Below are 7007 nucleotides of genomic sequence, written 5' to 3' on the forward strand. Positions count from 1 at the left end.
ATACATTTTACAATCATGTTACACAAAAATATTCACACATCATCTATAGCTTACATTATTCTAGGTAAGAACATGTTTCCTACATGTATTTACAGTTTTCAGGCCAAGGGCTCGTAGATTATGACAGCTCTCATCTACTTTGGAGCTGTCGTATCTTCTAACAGAAATCAGGAGGATGGGAGAGATGCTTTGTTTTCTTTGGTAGGAGAACCTCTAAATTAATATTCCTGTAACTGAGAATCCCACCACATTTTTAATGTTGTGTCGCATTCTGAGGTTGAAAACTAGAATATCTTCAGAACATGGTGAGTATAGTGTTAATAATGTAACCTTATCTCTTGCACCCGTAGGTACACCGCAGCTCTGGCTTGAGATCACACTGTTAAGCAATGAGGTGACGAACCGGTTTCCTTTCTCAAGCCGAATGTCACATAACTGCCCCGGGGCCCGTTTTGGTAGCAGTAGCATCCCCTGACTTTTCAGGGAGAGATGCACCAGTGTGACCCATTCCCACCCTCTACGCTTGGCAGGAGGAGACAAAACCGCTCACTTCCATCTGTGACATTTCTCAGCCAGGATCTGAAAGCCACGAGGCACCAGACCATAGGCTGGGAGGCATCAGAGCAGCCACCTGTCAGACACTGACAAAGAAACCTCCCAAAACCATCAGGTGGAGATGAATTCCCAGGGCTAAAGCAAACTGATATAAAGGGTGATGGTGCTTTTCTACCCAGCCAACAGGATTTGTTACTCCTAGATGAGGCAGACAAACATATCCAACCCCATATGCTCTGCAGCTGGTAGATCTGCTTTAGTGAAGAGAGCCCTGATCAGTGATGAGTATTATAGGATAATACGTACTGCAGTATTAGTAGAAGTCCAAATGGCCCAAGGAGCAGTGCAGAGCATCTGTTACCAACAAGAAAATAGTGGGTGAAAATCTGTTGTAATTCCTGGCCCCAGGAGCCTGTCTGGAGACACGGACTTCCCAAGGCAGAGGGGAGTTGGAGAACTCTGGATGTTCAGCGAGATCTCATCCTCCCGCAGATTTACCAGGTCGGCTCAGTCCAGGCCAAAGGAGTGGGGCAAGGTCCTCAGCTCTACTCTAAGTTCATTCCTCTATTGATTGTGAAGAGGTATTTATAGTAGATCAGGATCTTGAACTGAGACTGGCCTACCAGCTGAAGCTGTACAAACTACATCATATATTCCCCAACTGCAGATAAAACCAATGTCCAATTTTAGCCTAATCATCACTTCTGCCAGAGAAAAGAGAAACTCTTTGAGGTAAGTTCCCTTGGATATAATTCTTTCTTTCCAGGTTAAAGAAGGGCTGCAGCTAATACATATCCTGAGTCGTAATGTGGATTTGCACCTTTCCCGTTAAATATAGCTGGTTCATATCCGAAGCATCGTTTCTATTCCTAATGCTCGCTTATATTGTTACAACGTCTACATTAGTTGCAGGTGTGAAATGCCAACTGATCCACACTTCTCTTGCTGTCAACAGGAAAGTAATGTATGTTAAAGGCCTGATTCTCAGAGGTGAGGTCACCAGGATCTCCATTTGCACATCTGCTTTGCTAAACACAGAACTCTGGAGATTTGCAAAGCTCTAATATGCACAAAATGGGACGAGTTCACTGGGGTCCATACATGTTTGTGCTTCTCATTTAGTAGACAGGTCACAGAATTTTCCCTCTATACAAAATATTTGGTGTTTTACACAGGCAGCATTTTGTTAGTCTTTATATGTGATTACTTGTATGTTCTGTATTAATAAGGAAAAAGATACACTTTTCCATATTACATGATATAGGAGAAACCAGGATACCAACAGGTAAAAAAGAGCTTAATACATTAAGCAGCTTCAGAAAAATAATAATATTCAATGTCTCCCTGCTTGGACTGTGCAGATATTGAGATCAGGAGCTGATCTGAGCTCCTGGCGGGATGATGCTCTTGGAGCCTGCCTTACGCAGAGGCATCCAGATTTGGTTTTGAGGGCTTCAAGAGAAGTATTCAAATATTTCTACTTCCTGCTGTTAGTGGATTTTTTTCATACCTCAGAAAAAGTCTTCCGATTGTTATGTATTTGCACTTCATGCCTAGATAATGGCTCTTGCTCAGTGACCTCTAATACACAGTATTTTCTGCCTTCTACATTTTACGTGAGATCAAAGACTAATCATATATATATATATATGCCTAATTCTTTCTTGATTTCTGCTAATCTAAAATATCTTTCAATATCTCCAATAAAGACTCCCACGAGTAATCTGTACAGACTATTTTTTTGTTTTCATGTATGGTAAATATTTGGCCTTTTAATGTTGTCTGTACTTATGGGACATTTTAAACACAAGCATCCAAGCATCATCCACCACTATGCACTATACTTTTCCTCCCTCAGTTGACTATTTCTAAAGTTTTTTGGGATAGTGGAACCAAAATTGTTCTTAATATCCAAAATGAGAAAACAGGGTATTGGTCATCAGCTACATGTTTCATTAAATGGAATTTAGACCTACCATCCATATAGTGACGTAATTTAAATTAAAAACAAGTGATTTCAAAAACCCATGGCATACTGGGGAAAGTCATGAACAGAACACCTAGGTCAGAGTGCGTTTCATGAACATATAAGATCCCAATCCTGATACTATGCTGCTCAAAATGGACATCTCCTGAAGGAAGCTGTTAAAAATAATTTTCACAAGGATCAGAAGAGGTGCACTTTTCATACTGAGAAAGGAAAGCACTTGCTTTTCAAAGAAAAGTTTGATTTTGGATAAGACTCATTATGTTGGTACGTTAAAGGAACCGCGCCGCAGCAGACAGCGTGGCTTGTGTGGTTCTTCATGGAAGTGGCTATTGAATTAAGAGGTGTCCTTTTCCGCTGAAGCTTACACCAGAAGTTCAGAGCACAAGTTTGTCATGTTTGACTTCATTACCTTCCTGAGTAATAGAAATTACATATGTTTCCCTGGGCTGTAGAATATAGACATAATAAACCCATGAAAAGAGATGGGGAAAAATAAGAGATACTGATTTTCTTGGGATGAAATACAGAAAAATTGGGCTTGAAAAACATTTGAGTATAATATGCTCTGGATTTTTAAAGAAAGTTTAAAGAGACATTTTTAAGGAAACATTTTCCAAGTGCGTGCCTGTTAGTTTTATTCTCATTTTTGCCATGTATAATTATGAGAAACTTACAGACAACTCATAAGATTTTTAGTTTCTGTTGAGAATTGCCTTTTCCAAGATAATTCTGTATGCTATTACTTTAGCCCACTGGGTATCATGTAGGCAAGGTGTAAGATTATGCACATGAATATTTCTGTCTACCACTTATGTGTGCTGAGACAATATCAACTTATACTTTCTCTTGTCATTGGTCCTTATTCCATAGAGGATATGCTTAATTACCAGCAAGACAATTTGGTAATATCATGTAAAGTGTTACAGCATCATTTCTGTGATGATCTACACCCGCTGAGGGTCTGATCATTGATTTTTAAACCATATTTTAGGTTCAAAAGATAGAGAATATTTTTTCTACAGGACACTGTTTCTATTTTTAATAGAAATACTCTCTTTCAATTTATTGGCACAGTTCTTCTAAATGATATGGAGCTTTTGAACACGAAGACACCATTTTTGCACATTTGCGCTGCTCTGAAAAATGTAGAGCACACTTCTGTACTGGCTTAAATCAACTCAAGTCTAAACGCCTAAACGCTATTTTCGACAACTGTGGTGATGGACGTACCTTTACAGGGATTCTAAAGAGTACAAAACTAAAAATATCTCAGTTGCAGAGCAAATTCACTGTATCCCTTCCTCCATTTTATGATTATGGTTATATTTTTTTTTAACCCTTGCAGGTTTATTACTAAGTCTGTTGGAGATGATTCCATTGACTCCAACAAACTCTGCTTTCTACTGGATTAAGGAAGAGGTTTGTGCATCAGATTTGCTGGTGATGTCCCACTAATGAAATGGGGAATTCTATAAACACGTCAGGGAGGGTAAGTGCCCAATAGAAAAGATGTCAGATAGAGATCTAGAAATTACAGTCTACTTGTAACAGAAATAAAACAAGGAATGCTTACTAATGAGTCATGAATTTCTTTATAATTGCTTCCACATTTGAGGCAACTTTTTCCTAAATCATCTACAGAAACCCTGCAATTCATGGGACTTTTGATAGTGGTTATGATCAGAACAACACATCTCATATATGATAAAAATTACTTACATTGGGAAGGATTTTTTGCTCCTCAAATTACTTTTCTGAGGTTTTATTTCAATCTCCAGCTATTTTCTTATCCTCCTCATTTTCTATTTCTAATATAAAAACAGGAGTTCTTATCAATTTAGAAGAGAAATAAAATTAAAGAAAATTCAGGCAGAACTGTAAAGCATGGTCTGTTTTAAAGTTCCAACTCAGATAATAAGAATCTGTTTTGTGCTGTACTTCTCTCATGAACTCAGTTTTCCATAGTGTATTCAGTGTTGTAATAATGCAAATCAAATACAATTTTAATAACTCCTTCCATTAAAATGATCTATTAATGTTTTAAGACTCCAACACTTATGAGTATGATTCTAATTGCATGATTTTGCTGCAGGCAGGTTTTATAGATCTGCCTGATCTTTGGATATTTGCACCGTTAAGATTATTTTAAATAAATTAATTTTTGGAAGAGTTTCAGTCTCAGTAACAACAATTGTCTTGTGGGTAATTGTATGTATCTGTTTCCATGTGAGGAAAAACTAGATAAATTTAGAACTCTCTGAAAAAAGGTGGCTGAGATTTATACAACGACAAAAGTTACGAAGAATCTTCTGAAGAGGGGAATACTTTCTCACTATGTTAGTACAAGGAGCAAAAGAGATTTAAAGTGAATAAAATATTCTATTTGTTATGCATCACAATTAAATTGCAGGACTTTCTGCCACAGAATACCAAAAATATAATCAGATTAAAAAAGGGCTAGAAATTCATGCAAGATAGTTCCTGTGATGCCATTAAACGTTCTTGCTCTATGCAACTTCTACTGTCAGACTCTAATGCACTGAGTGATAGGAACAAAAAAAATACATCAGGAAAAGAATTACTTTGTGTTTGACTTCTGACATTTTTCTGTGTATCTGCTAGGGGTTTCTGCCACAGACAGGGTGAAGGGCTAGCTGGACCTTTGGTCTAACCCAGCACAGCTACTTCTAGGTAGGACAAATCGTTGTTTGAAAGCTTGCCCCTCTCTCCAGAAACCTGTGGAAAACCTCAGGTTTTCTTGCCATTCTGCAGAGTGGGATGAGAAAAACAAACAGGATGGGCCTTGGGAAGAAGGGCAGCAAGAGTCGCAAAGAAAGCATTTGCTGAGTGGCTTGTGAGGGCCCTTACCTTGACATGGTCCCCAGGCTTTATCTCTAGTGGTAGGCTCTTGGCCACTGGCATGCTGGCTCTCCTCCTCGTACGTGCTGTTCTTCCTCTTGAGCATCACTTGAGATCTACAGCAGAAGGTTCCCTCCTTCAAGATGAACCGAAACATCAACACAATCTTGCACTCTTGATTCAACATTTCTTCTGTAGAGAATTTACTCCAACTTTTGTTCGTGACAAATGTCTACATAAGCCTTGAACAAATGAGCATTAAAACCAGAAGTGGTAATTTTCTTCAGGGGTTAAAGAATTGCTATTTACTGAATGTTGCTAATTGTACACTGAGAAGTGATTCCTTGTCTGCAAAAAATAACATGTTCTTTAGTGAATATGGCTTTACCCACTCCAACAGTGCTAGTTCTTCTGCCTATTTAGTGAATTGTGTGTCTGGCATGACAGAAAAGAAGAAATTTCCTCCGATATATGAAGTGTGGATTTTCCTTGCAGGATAGAGTCCTAACAGACTTGCCACGGAGTTTACACAGTGGCAAAGAAGTAGTGTACAAGTTGTGCAAAACCTGTGACAAATTTTTACTTCAACAGAAACACTTCAGATGAGTCCTGTTTGAGAGTAATGGAAGGGACAACTGGCCATAGGTATACAGGCCTCGAGAAATGTAAGCTTTTACATGAACGGGTACTCAGACATATGGATAATTTCAGCAGTATGGATCAACTCAGAGCATGAAGTTCTCAATTATTCCTTCTCAGAAGCCATCCCAAACAAGAACACCCTGAGATACTGAATTGATGATAACAGTGGATTATGTCTGGGGTTTTCCGTGAAAACTTTGTATTGGAAAATACCAAACAGGGAAAAAGTTTGGAGGGAACAGTGTGATTTTCATGAGGCTTCTCAACTGAAAAAAGATGTTAAAGATATTTCAAAAGCATTGCAAGTGTCCTGATAGATATTTTTCTAAATGAACATTTATTTGCTTTGAAATATATTTTGGTTTTAATTTTTAATTTATAAATGAAAGCAAAAAATGAAATATTTTGAAATTACTGAAGCAAATGACTCAGTCTGATTTTTTTTTTTAGCAGCTTATTGGTTAGCCAGAGAATTAGTTGAAAAAAAATGAAGTCTTGAAAACTCCCAAAGGACAGAAAAAAGCACTTCCCTGCCAGCTATAAAATGAGAGAAAAATACAGTGACATTTTCATTTAGCACAAAGATTTAGTAAAATACCCACATTTTCATAGAAGTTGCAAAGACTTGAACTTGGACATACTTTGGGTTTCTTTCCAAGTGCGATGCTTACATATGATAACTGGTAATGTTTTTACTAGACCTGGTCATGTACACTCTTAGATAAATAACTGCAGGTATTCCAGCCTCTAAAGGGGTTATAGTCCCTGTTTCATATGCTGTTACAAGGAGGGCAGGAAGCATGAGCAGGGATTTTCACACAGTTTTAGTCCAGACAAACATGTTTAAACAGAAAATTAAGATTAATTCTTAAATAATTTAAAGGTGGGCTATCCAAGGAGAAAAAGTCCTGGTTGCCAGGAAGGGTTAAGTTTTGTAGGGGGGAGCGGGAAGACCTGTGTA

The 7007-nt window shown here is 38.0% G+C and overlaps 1 long non-coding RNA gene across 1 annotated transcript; it reads left to right on the forward strand.

The window, feature by feature from the left end:
* Positions 1 to 379: 379 nt before the first annotated feature.
* Positions 380 to 6485, forward strand: LOC142086434 (uncharacterized). Its single transcript, XR_012675121.1, has 3 exons — positions 380 to 1287; positions 3891 to 4034; positions 5900 to 6485. It is a non-coding gene; the product is annotated as an uncharacterized LOC142086434 (long non-coding RNA).
* Positions 6486 to 7007: the final 522 nt, after the last annotated feature.

The sequence above is a fragment of the Calonectris borealis genome, chromosome 11 (assembly GCF_964195595.1).
Source record: "Calonectris borealis chromosome 11, bCalBor7.hap1.2, whole genome shotgun sequence".
NCBI classification, from domain to species: Eukaryota; Metazoa; Chordata; class Aves; order Procellariiformes; family Procellariidae; genus Calonectris; species Calonectris borealis.